Here is a 14,220-nt window from a genome sequence, read left to right as displayed (position 1 = left end):
ATGACTATTCTAAAAAGCTATCTCTTTTCATGAATCATTGCTTTCTTTTTGAAGGGACACTGTATGACTATAAATACCTAAATTTTTCCTCAGGAAAAGGTATGATTTTGAGTTGAAAAACTTCTTCTTCTTCTAAAAACTCTCGTGTGATCATCAAATCGTTGACTGAGTTCAAAGTTTCAACAAATTTGAGGTACCAATATTTTTTTAAAGTGAATCATTTTATCCTGGGAGGAAAGATTTCATTAACCTCGGGTACTTGAGGGGAATAAATTCTGTAAGGACACACCATGAAGTTGATGGATTTGATTCTACTTTTCTACTTCATCTTTATTTCTTAAAGTTGATATAAACTTCATTTTGATAGTTCATATAATTATTCATTTGAACATGTGTTTGAAGTTGTTGAACTTCATTGTAGTTCTTAAAAGTTGTTCTTGAACTTTGTGTTGAAGTTCATATTAAAATATATAGATTTTGTACCCACTAAATAACACTGTTGTTGTTGTTATTAATAATTTTTGGTGCTTGTTGGTCGTTTCATATGGACATGTTTGTTAATAGATGCGTCATTGAGCCTTTGTTTAGAGGTACAATGTAACGCCCCAAAAATGGGTCCCGAGATATCACACGGTGCTTAGGGTCACAAGTAATTCCAAGATAACCCTTCTACCAACATTACTCATAAGCAACTGAATAAGATACATAAATCTGAACAAAATCAGTGGAAACATAAATTTTTTCTGAACTTGATCAATACAAAACTTACATTAAGATGAATACAACTCTTCTTATACAAAAAAAACTGAAACTGAATACATCAACTCTACTGACTGTTTATGAAGCCTTTACTAATATTGACTATAGGAAGCTGGGTCATGACTCCTAACTATTCCAACTCAATATGACTCAATAAAAAAAATATTTCTCAAACTGTATAACTGACTCTAGCCTTTGAATCAAAAGGACTCATTACCTGCTGACTGGAAGCTGCAAATTGACTGAATATGGTATGTTTGCTACAACTTGTACCTACATTATAAGACAATGTAGCACATAGAGATATATATGGATCAGTACTTTGAGGATGTACTGAGTATATGGGGGTGCAACGGATAAATAAAACATTATCTCATCATCATAATTTTATAAATTAATGTATTCTAAATGTAAATGACTCACATTGGAATATCTGCAATACTGAAATCTGAAATCATAAATAGAGGATCATACTTTATAAATCAAGTGAGTCATCACATTTAGTTCTAAAAGTTGTACTTGTATTCTTTCTTTAAATCAAGTTGTCTAAGTGAAGGAACGAATCACTCTTAAATTCTAAAATCTGAAAGCTGAAGTCTGAAGCTAATGTCTTTCTATAAAGTATAATTTGATTAAAACTTGTGAGCCTTCACACTTAGTTTTCTAAAAGCTTTTATATCTTTCTTTTCTTTTGGAACTTAAAGACTTAGGAGCTTTTGAAACTGTGGGACTAAAGGAATTTGGAACTTAGAACTTTGGGAATCTTAAAATCAAAATTTTCAAATCATATAATTTTACTTAAGGAGAGTAGGGAACTTCTTTTGGAACTTAGGGATTATAGAACTTTGGGAAATCAAGGGCTTGGGAGTTTCTTCTAACCGACATAAACCATATGAGCTGACATGGAATCCAACGTCTTACCCACGTTGGGGAGAGCTGTTCTACCTTTGCCATCAGAATAGAACCTTAACTTAAGTGATCACTATCTTGGCCCACTATGGGAAAATTCAGAAACCTATGGTGGCACGTAGTTCTGGGGCATGAGACCTTGGAATCATTCCCAACTTGGTGCTAAATACTACTATCATACTTATTTCTTAGAACTTTTAGAAAATCCACCTTAAAATAGCATTAGGGTTCGTAATTAAAAATCAATTATGCTTCTCTTTACTTTAAATCATAAATTGTATAAATAATGTGGATTCCTTATCTTTGCTTAGGATCAAAAGATCAAATCTTTCTTTAAAACTCCTAATGCTTGCTTGTTAAAGCGTGCTAACAATATACCTTTCATGGGATATCAATATTCATACTTGGGTTCAAAACAAATATACTTAAATGATCACAATTTCATAATGAAGCTTAATTCTTGTCAACTATCTTGGAAAGACTTGAAAATATATATTCACTATAGGGATATGCAATTCAATGTATAATTCCTCAATTCAAACATAAGTTGATAAAATAAACATGCGATTCAAAGCTTAAATTACTTATAAATTCATAAACTCAAAGCAAGATGATTTGGGTAAAATCCCAATGTACAAATCACAAAATCTTTAATAAAATACAAGTTTTTGGGCACAAGAACGAAAGAATTATTCTTGTTCAAACCCCACATACCTTGGATGATGAATTTGATGAACAAGCTTGATTTTTGAGACTTTATTTGCACTCTTGAAGAATGATTCTTGGATCTCTTAATCTATGGATTTTAATTCTTGAATCAATTTGAAAAAGTAATGGTGGAAATCTTAAGTTTTCTCGAATCTTGGGTTGAAACCCCAAGCTTTGTTCTTGAGGGAATTTGAGAGAATGAGGGTATAATTTGGTTATTAGAGGCTGAATCTCGTGTTATTGGGGCTATTTGAGGGTGGCAAATGATCCAAATACCCCTCTTGGACGGGGAGCTTTACTGTAGAAAATTACACTGCCCGGAATAGGCAGGGCGCCGCGGTCTTATCGCCTCGGTTTACTACCTCTTCACGAAAATGGTTGTAACTTTTCGTTCAGGTATCGGACTTTGATGAAATTGGTATCGTTGGAAAGCTAATTCAATTATCTACAATTTGGTGGGTATTGAGATGAAAAATTCCATGTATATAAAAATTATATACGTTTAAAGTAGACCCTTGTAGAATCAAATATCCAATTTTGGACAAATCAAAGAATCATAGCTCAACTTGGCTCTAAATGATTTCTATGAACATTTTCACCTCAAATACAAATCAAACGTGAGGGTAAGGATCATGAAACTTATATTCACATAGGAATCACTTTGGTTAGAGCTTAGACACTTAGGAACGACGGTTCATAGACTAGCCCAAAAATGCGGGGTATTACATACAACATGTTTTAGATAAGCTTCTTAATACTTGTCATGAAATGGAATAGGGAAAATACGAGTTGACTAGTTTAAAAAGATTGTCAAAATAAATTTTTTGGTTGGATGGTACCATCACCATAAATCTCAAAGGCCATCACCTTTTGCCCACCTACATCACCATTGATCACCATCAAGACAGGATCTAACACTTGCTTTTACTTTATCTCTGCACCAAGAAACGACTGTGTCATATTCTGCACAAACACATCACCATTCTCACAGCCTAAGAGACGAACTCTAAGGTTAGCTAAACGGTGAATATCTCTCACCAACTACTGCTTACCTTCATCCACATGAGATAGACTCCCCATAGATAACTTGCTAAGAGCATCAGCAACTACGTTAGCATTACCTGGATGGTAGTGAAGACTCATGTCATAATCCTTGAGTAGCTCAAGCCATCTCCTCTATCTGAGGTTTAACTCTTTCTTAGTAAACACATATTGCAAGCTCTTATGATCCAAAAAGATATCCACATGCACTCTATACAAATAGTGATGCTAGATTTTCAATGCAAACACCACAACCAAAAGCTCCAACTCATGAGTCGAATAATTTCTCTCATGCACCTTCAACTGTCGTCTGGAGACATAAGCTATCACCTTGCCATGCTACATCAAGATGCAACCAAGCCACACACGGGACGCATTACAATAGACCATAAATCCATCCGTACCTTCGAGAAAAGTCAAGACCGGTTCTGAAGTCAGCTTATTCTTCAGTTTCTCAAAACTACTCTCACAAGCATCAGACCACAATACCTTTACCTTCTTCTATGTCAGCTTAGTCAACGGGGCAGCTATAGAAGAGAAACTTTCCACAAAACTTCTTTAATAATCAGCTAAACCAAGAATCTTTGAATATCGGTTGGAGTTGTGGGTCTAGGACACTTCTTAACTACTGCAACTTTCTGCGGATCTACCATGATCCCTTCACTAGAAATGACATGACCCAAAAAAGTAACAGCGTTCAACCAGAATTCACATTTCAAAAATTTAGCATACAATTGTTGCTCCTTCAGGGTCTGCAACACAATGCGGAGATGATTGACATAAACCAACTCACTCTTAGAGTACACCAGAATATCATCTATGAACACAATAACAAACAAGTCCAGAAACTGACAAAAACTCTGTTCATCAAGACCATGAATATCACTGGGGCATTAGTCAACCCAAAAGTCATAACCGGGAACTCAAAGTGCCCGTACCGAGTATGAAAGACAGTCTTAAGAATATCCACTTTCCTAATCTTTAACTGACTATACCCAGCTCGAAGGTCGATCTTGGAGAAAAACTTGGCACCCTGAAGCTGATCAAACAAATCATCTATCCTTGGAAGAGGGTACTTATTCCTTACTATTACCTTATTCAATTATCGGTAATCAATATACATACGAAGTAAACCATCCTTCTTATGCAATATTGGTGCACCCCACGGAAACACACTACAGATGAAACCCTTGTCTAAAAGATCCTTTAGTTTCTTCTTAAGCTCCTTTAACTCAGCTGGAGTCATTCTATACAGGGGAATACAAATAAGATGAGAATACAGAACAATATCTATCCTAAAATCAATCACTTTATCAGGAGGAACACCAGGAAGGTCATCAGGGAAGATCTTAGGAAATTCATTCACCACCAGGACTGAATGCAAAGAAAGACCCTTAGAGTTAGAATATTTAACTCAGACCAGATGATAGAGACACCCCTTGGAGATTAACCTTCAAGCTCTAAGATATGATATGAACCTTCCCTTAGGAGCTAGGGAACCACCCTCCCATTTAATAATCGGCTCATTAGGGAATTTAAAGAAGACCTTACGGGTTCGTCAGTCTAAAGACACACAGCACGAGTGCAACTAATTCATCCCTAATATGACATCGCAATCAACCGTGTCTAAATCAAATAAATCCACCAAAGTCTCTCGACCACCCACAGATACCACACAACCCTTATAGACTCTTCTGGCAACCACAGAGTCACGCATCGAGGTAGAAATAAAAAAGGGTTTGAAATACACTCGGGACCAAAACCAAAATGCACAGTGACAAATGGGGTCACATAAGAGAAAGTGGACCTCGGATCAAGTAAATAGTACACATCATGGGAAAAAAGTTTCAACATACCAGTAACGACATAAGGTAATACCACTGACTCCTGACGGGTAGTGAGATCATAGATTCGGTTCAAACCAATTCCAAAGCTAGATGGTGCTCCCTTTGGTTCCAGAGCTGAAAAAGAGGCAACAAGAACCTTGTTTGCCCCAGGAGAAACCTTACCAACAGGACAGTTCCTAATCATGTGCACCGGATGACCACAGTTGAAGTACTTATCCTTTCCTTCATCACAGTAGCGCTGATTCAATAGACCATAAAATCTGTAGGATAGAACTGATTGAGCCCCACTATCCTGGGATTGGGCACCCTGTGCCCTATAATTATCGCCCCATGAAAATGTCTGTCATCAGATGACTTTGGGTAGGGAGCTCTAATAGTCGAGTAAGACCCAGAATTGCCCCACTTATTTTTGGACCACTTCCCACCATCCCTTTCACTCTGCTATTGGCCACCACCCTGCTCTAAAAATCTAAACTTCTTGCTTTACCTCTCTCCTATTTTAGATTATTTTTTCTTTTCTTTCTCAACCTATTGTATATACACAACCGACCTAGAGATGTCTATGTCCTTGTTCAACAAGGTAACCTTACTCTCCAGAATTAAGTCTCGAGATAACTCAGAAGCGAACTTCCTCATTATAGCCCCCATGCTATAAACCAATTTCGAAGCATACCGCGATAACTTGTGAAACTTCAAGGCATACTCCTTGACTGACATCTTATCTTGCATCAGGTTAACAACTTCTTCCGCCTTTGCCTCCCTTAACTCTTGAGAAAAGAAACTATCTAGAAAAGTTTTAGAAAAATTATTCCACAGGGTTGACTCAACATCGTCACCCATAGTCTGTTCCCATTCCTCATACCATTGGTATGCCACATCTTTCAACTGGTAGGCAGAAAGCTCTACATCCTCCATATTAGTGGCATGCATAACATAAAAGATCTTTTCCATCTCATCAATAAAACCTTGAGGATCCTTCTCAGCCTAAAAACTAGTGAACACAAGAGGTTCAACCTCATAAATTGGCCAACCCTTGTGGCCTCAGAAAATGGATTAACAGAAGCACCCTTCTTAGAATGAGAAGCTACCAACTGACCCAAATATATGAACAGACTGACAAAACTCAACATTAATCACATCAGGCTGAGGAGCTCGAAAAGGACTATAGAAAACCGATGGAACTTCAGGAGGTCAATCAGGAAATAGGCCTCTAGACCGAGTCTAGACCCCATAAGTAGGATGGGTCCGATCAATATTGTCCAGATAAAAGAGTTTACGTGAACTTTAGATCATCTGGGAGGCATGATCTAAAGAGCAAACAAATGGGTATTAGAGAAAATTTTAGGACCTTAGACTCTACAGCTTGAAAACAGAACACAAGAATGAGAAACATTCTTAAATGCCTTGTAGCATCTCTCTTTTGAGTGTGGCGCACTACACACCCTTTAAAGAGACTCTACTCAACACGACTTTGTCGGACACCCAGTTGACCATGAACCAAAGGCTCTGATACCAATCTGGCATAACCCAAACTAGGGCCTAGTCGTGTCGGGTATTTCAAGTCTAACCAGGATCTGAGACCACCCCTAATACCCCAATGTTAACCACTCTACACCCTATTTCAGATAAATTCTAAACATATGACAAGATAAAATAATAAAAATTCAAAGACATTAAATAAAGTCTATCATTATAATCCAACAACCTCAACCAAATATCCAATCGATGCTAACCCTAATGCCAATACCAATACCAAGGCTGACACTAATACCAACACCGCTGATGCCCATAGTAGTCTGACAAAGCTTCTAACTAGAATCAAATAACATTCGATCGGGACATGCCCCTAACCATAGCCAAAACCAAAATCCAAGAAACAAAAATAATGAAAAGAAGTCCATAGCATGAAATAGAGTCTTTCGAAGTAGGGAAGCTCACCACCTCAGTATGACGCAAATCTATTCCCTAAATCCAATCGCTGAGTAGGAGGAATAGTAGTATTATCGGTTCTTGCATCGCGTAGGATACAACGCCGAAGATGGTTAGCGGAGTGAACGATAGCATGTACTTAAGGATAAAGATAATATAATGTCATTATTCAAAACCAAATTAAATAACCATATGCAATCACATATATACATATATACCATGTCGAGGTAGGGAATAAGGTTTAGCATGCATTTAAAACCTTAACCTGGACTGTGTAGCTCTGCCATCCTAAATGTCCACCCATGGGCTATATGGGTTTAACTCTCCCTGCTAAAATGGTTCTGATGCATTTTAGTTGTATGAACCGAAGAAAAACCTAAGATGACTAGTACATCTCCTAAAATATAAAGTGTGACATCAGGCACACAGTCACTATGACCAAACCTCACATCGGCAAACATGAGTTTCCAGTTTTGGTCCCCTCGGGACCTCCACCTTCCACGAATTTTCTACACAATCCCCTTTAAGCCCATATTAAACATATTACACATTCATAACCATTTACCAAGGAGTATTTTCAATTAGGCATTAACTATTGGTATCGTCATACCAAATTTAGAGCTTGCAAGTCTATTCTAACTATGCCATATAAATCATTAAACCAAAGTTAGACTCTACCATTTCTAATTAAATCAAGACCATGGCCACTAAGGTGTTTCCAAATAATTTAAAATCAACCAGACCTATTCAGGTTCCATTACCTTATATACAATGCAAAGATTTCAAGAATAGTCAATCTAGGTGACAAAAATCATTCTCATTGGTATTTTAACAAACAGGTAGAGGGCACATAAGTTTCAAAATCATAACCAAGTAATTTGAGGAATCCATAATACCCCGAAATCTATTTACTATTAACATGCATCCCGTAATGTCAAAATCATACTAAAAGCATGAAAGAAAGCATAATTAAACCATGAGAAACCTTGTTCAACCATGAACACCCAAAACCCCCAACCTTTGTTTCAAAACTATAACAATATCATAAAAAACATAAATTAAAACACATGCTCTTTGTAAAATAACAATGAGGGAGGAGTAACATGCTTTAGACACCAAGAAAAATGGAGTAAAACCATCTTGAAAGCCCTAATTGATTATCTTAAAGAAACCTTAGTCTTTTGATTGAAGGAGAGTTTGAGAGAGATTTTAAGAGTGTTTAATTGGGAATAACAGGTTAATGAAGTCCCAAAAGGTGTTTAAGTTAGGGTGTCAAAGGAATTTAAAAAGGGAAATATCCATAATGCCCCCAACTTAAAACTATAAAAATACTACATATGGTTATGAGTCGATCCCGTGACTCGTGACCATAACATACGACTCATACCATTGAGTCATCACCAATATAGTGAGTTAGAAACCCATACACTGTCCACCATACGACTCCCTGATCACACTCGCTACTAAACCATATGACTCATATGGCCTAGTCATTCCCAAGACAGAATCCAAAAGGATTAGACATTAGACAACATACGATTCAACCATACCACTCGTATCCTATCCTCATAGCTCTTGGTGAGCCACTCGTACTCAGAGCCAAGTCAAGTCACTAAGTTTCTAATTTGATGAAGGATTGTCCTAACGACCCATCACCACCCCTAACGACCCATACCACTAAGTCGTAAACAAAAAAAAACCCAACCACCATCTACTGTACTCCTTATGACTAAGGTCACCTGATCCGTACGCACACCATATGACTCGTATGATGAGTCATTACAAGGATAGTAAGCTCAAAGTTCAAGAAATTTTCAAGGGCCAAAACCTAGGGTATTTTAATATATCAAGGAGTTACTGCTACGGTTTATGTGCAACTGGAATTCAGTAGTTGGTTAGGTTGAGTACCTTTTAAATTGTAACTCTCCGATTCTACACCCTGGACGTCACACAGTACTTATAACCCGGATGGATCACAAGCTAACCCATGACTGGTACCTGCTGTAAGCATCGAATAATAATACTAAAAACATATGCAGAAGTATAACTTTTAATGCCATAAGGTTCTCAAAATACTAAAATAATAACTGAGCATACTAATAATAACATCTGAAAACTGAATAACTACTATGCTGGTCTAAAAGCCTCTGACTGTCTGAGTATGTGTTGATGGGACAAACCCCCAACTAACTTCAACTAAAATAACTACTGAACTAACTTAAACACTAAAATACTAGAATAAAATAATATCCTTGATGGATGAGGACTCACTACTGAATCTGTTGTTGATTCCTGAGCTGCTAAGTATAATCGGGAACTCATGCATCTGAACCTATGATATGAGATATCATAGCGCAAAGAAAGAGTATGCGTCAGTACATTGAATATACCGGTATGCTAAGTGAGATAGTCTGATATACATGGGTTCATATGCATGAGATGATAACTGACTAAATGAACATCATGAAGTAACTAGATGAGAGTACATGCAAAACTATAACTACTGAACATGTTGAATATGCAATACTGTGCATATAACGTCTATCTGAATTAGATCAAAACTGAAGTACTGAGTTCTGATGGCTAAATAACTGATAATTGAAAGTCATGGTTATGTATAACTGTCTTAGTTCTTTACTAGTTACTGATACTGAATATAGAATACTGAGTATTGAGTAATGAGTACTGAATACTGAGTACTGAATACTAAATATGAATACTGAATACTGAATAATAAAAATGTAACTATGGGAGTATTCATCTAACCGACATACCCCGATATAGACTGAGTTGGGGTCCAACCTGTGACCCTAATTAGAAGGGTGTTAGCACCTTGCCACGGGATACTAACAATGCTGGGTCAACTATAATCTGGAAGGAAAACTCATAAAATATATATGATGGCGTCAACCCTAGTCTGGCAAGAGGATGACTTACCCTATGTTGGCTACGTAGTTCTTTAATACAGGGACTGCTACTAAGGGTCAAGACCTCTATTGGCAGGAATGCCCCCATCCTTGGGTTCGCTTAAAGCTAAATCCTACTCCCAACTGAATTGATACTGAACTGATCAGTAGATTGTACTAGGCTTGACTGAACTGACACTGATCGTATTAACTGACTGAACTAGATTGAGTTCACTGAGTTCTGTTACTGACTGAGTACTGTTGTTCTTGACCTTTACTGGGACTATTCTATAACTACTGCAACTAATAAAAACAGCTATATTTTGGGTAATAAATACCCCCAAGACTTGATAGCATCAATAATAAAACATAACCAATCTTGAAAACATAACAATAGTCAATTGTTCACAATTCAATCACTGAGATATTTTGTCAAACACTTTGAGGTTATGAGCTTGTACATGAATGAGAACACATGATAACATGTCACGAATACATATTCAACTCACATGGACATTCTATCAAATACTTGGGGATAATAAGTAGTGCACATGGTAATGAACAACACATAAGCATCATGAATACAACGTAAACTTACAATTTCAAGGGTTTTAACATAGGAGATTCATAATTCAACACATATGCTAAAATAATTGAATGAAACTCATAAAAGATCTTAACTTGAAATTCATACAATAACAAAAATATGAGGATAATTTAATTCATATCATGGGAATCATAATTCAAGTTTTGACAAAGGTTCTTGAACTCCAATGGTAGAAGGAAACCCAAGGATGAACACCTAACATACCTGAGTGATGTATGAAGATTGTTGGGGATTTCTTGGAACTTGATCTTGATCTTGATGAACTAGGGTTTCTTTCTTGAGAGGATTTTGTAAAGTAGTGAGTGAATTTTCCCTTTCGAAGGCTTGATATCGTGTTAAGGATAAATAATGTAAGGGTAAAATGACCCATTTTCCCCCATAAACCCAGATAAAAAATGCTGGATGGGGTCCCCATCGCGTCATGACCCTTGGTTGGGTCAAGCGGCCCTCGCGATGTGAACCCTACTCGGGTCAAGCAGCTCTCACGGTGCGACCTTGAGTGTGGGTCAACTAGACCTCGCGGCGCGGTCCTATCGTGACCCCTTGCTATTTTGGACATCCAAACTCACCCTTACACTAGTCCAAAAAATCCAAAACTCACTTGAGATGACCTACAAGTGACCCTGATCATGAATCAAATTGGAAATTGGTATTTTAAGACCGGGAAGGTCAAATTAAAATTCATCAAAGTTTGAGGGCTCTAGAAATGACTAAGTCCTAACACTTAGTAAAATATTCTAAGTCCTGGACCCCTTTTTACATACAAAATTGAGCTGAAATGAACCTAGCATCTTACGGGGTCTTACATAAATTCTCTTCTATATTTGGGATGCATGATTAGGTCGTGTAAGACAGTTTTTTATAAAATTATATGGTATAGGAGATCACCCATCTTCATAAACATTTTCAAGTTATTATTTCTTCTCTTGATCACCAATCTTTTCGTCTAATTACTACTCCATCTGTTTTAAAAAGAATGACTTGCTTTCATTTTTAGTACATTTCAAAAATAATGACCCCTTTCCTTTTTTGGCAACTCTTAAATTTTGACTTTCCACGTGGTATGTTTAAGACCACAAGATTAAAGGACATTTTGATACATTTAACATATCTTTAATTTAAGACCACAAGATTCAAAAGTCTTTTTTATTTTCTTAAACTCCATGCCAAGTCAAATTAGGTCATTCTTTTTTAAACAGAAGGAGTAATTTATTATATTAGCTATGGTACATGTTATATCATCCTATATTGCAGACCCTTTAAGGTTTTGGGTAAATTACCAATTATATGGAAGAAATGGTCAAAAATTAGTTCAACTTTCCAAAATTTAGTGGTAGTGGATTAATGGATGGGTAGAGGTAGGTCGAAGAAGTATTGGAGACAGGTGATTAGACGTGATCTGCCACATCTTTAGATCACTGATAACATGACCGTGGATTAGGATAAGAGCTCAGTAGTTAGTCCAGTGTTGTTTTGTAGTCATGCAGGTAGGATTGGGTAGTTTGGCTCCCTGTATCTGTTTCTCTGCTAATACCAGCAGGATTAAGAGTTTTAGTGTAGTTTTCTATCCTGTAATTTATGTGGCTAGCGATTGCGTCATTTGTTTGGTTGTCGCATTTCTTTGATCTTGTTATTGTTTCCTTTTCCTGTGTGTTATGTAATGCTTCCTCTAGTACTTTTTATATTTATTTTCTTCTGTATTTGATATGTATTACCTAATCTGGGGGTCTTTCAGATTAGCCTCTATACCTTGTCGTACACTCTACCCTTCCTAGACCCCACCTTCAGGGTCTATACTGGGTATGTTGTGGTGGATGAAACAGTCATTTTTAGTGACATTATGGCATCTAATATGGTATATTAGATTCTCTGAGTTCACTATTTTTTGTTCGAGCACTAAAGTAGAACACTCACCATACCATGTTCTCAAATATTTGTGTTTATGGCCCTTTTCTTTGGGTGGTTGGAATGTTCGTTTGGCGTGAGGGCTATTGTCAAGCACGGGTAAGTTTTTTATTTTAGTTTAATTTTATACAAGATTTTCTCCATGCAAAAATAAACAAAGCAAGGTATGAAATTTTCCTTCTTATTACTTGATGAATCATTTGTACCAAATACCTTTACTTATACATATGTGTCAGCAACCTAATACAATAACCCTAAGTAATAAAAGGGAAGAAAATATTGTGTGCATTTAATTGAATAAGTATTCACAGTGATTCCCAACACACACACACCCTCAAGTTAGAGGTATGGTAGAGACACCCAACTTATCGAGATATTGATGATGCAAAGGCCCCATCAATGACTTTATGAATATATCGATGAGTTAGGAAGAAGATCTTAATATGATAATGAGATTAATCTAAAAAGGTACTGCTGACGGATGAAGTAACAATCAATGTTGACATGTTTCATCCGTTCATGAAAAATGGAATTTTTTGCAATATGAATGGTGGCAAGGCTGTTCGAATGAAGAGGTATTGGTAAAGGGATCGAGATGCCAAGATCTTAAAAAAGGTGAATCAGACAAGTAAGCTCATCTATGACCCTCTTCATAGAGCGATACTCAGCTTCAACCGAGCTAAGAGAAATGGATGATTATTTCTTTAATTTCCATGAAATAGGAGAGGAACCAAGGGAAATATAATACCTACTTCCTGAATTTCATAAATTTGGACAGGTACCCCATCAGAGTCATAAAATGCCATCAATTCAAAAGAAATGAAAGAAAACATGAATATACTAAGACCTAAATTAGTAAGCAGATAACGATGCACTTTCAATGCAACTTTAAATTAAGGTTCGCATGGATCCTGCATAAATTGACTTAAATGTTGCACGCTAAATGACAAATTAGGCCTTGTATGTGTTAAATAATTGAGTTTACCCAATAAATGCATGTATAAAGTAGGATCTTGAATAGGAATCCCTTGATTAGCATGTAGTTTGACACGATGATCCAAAGGGGAAGAAACAGGAGAAAAATGAAAAGTATCAAATTCTTTCAATAAATCTAGTGTAAATTTTTCTTTGTGAAATAAGCATTCCTGTATATTCTCAAATAACATCCATGCCAAGAAAAAAATATAAAGGACCAAGATCCTTGATTTTGAACTCATTGTCTAAAAATAACTTTAAAGCTTGTAACTCACCTTCATTATTGTCTGTCAACAATATGTCATCTAGATACACTGCTACAATAGAGATAGAATGACCAGACTTTCTTAAAAAAGAGAATAATCATTAAGGGAGTGATTGAAACCCTTAAAATTGAGAGCAGAAGTAATCTTAGCATACCATTGTCTAGGTGCTTATTTAAGTCCACATATAAATTTCTTTAGCAAACAATCATGATTTGGAGAGGATGGTGTAACACCAGTTGGAAATTTCATATAAACTTCTTCATAGAGATCACCATGAAGAAAAGCATTATTAACATCTAACGGAAAAACTCCCTAATTATTCTTCAATACAATAGCTAAAATACATCTGATAGTAGTCGTCTTGACTA

This window comes from Capsicum annuum, chromosome 7 (assembly GCF_002878395.1).
Source record: "Capsicum annuum cultivar UCD-10X-F1 chromosome 7, UCD10Xv1.1, whole genome shotgun sequence".
Classification (NCBI taxonomy): domain Eukaryota; kingdom Viridiplantae; phylum Streptophyta; class Magnoliopsida; order Solanales; family Solanaceae; genus Capsicum; species Capsicum annuum.
Note: the sequence above shows the minus strand (reverse complement) of the source record.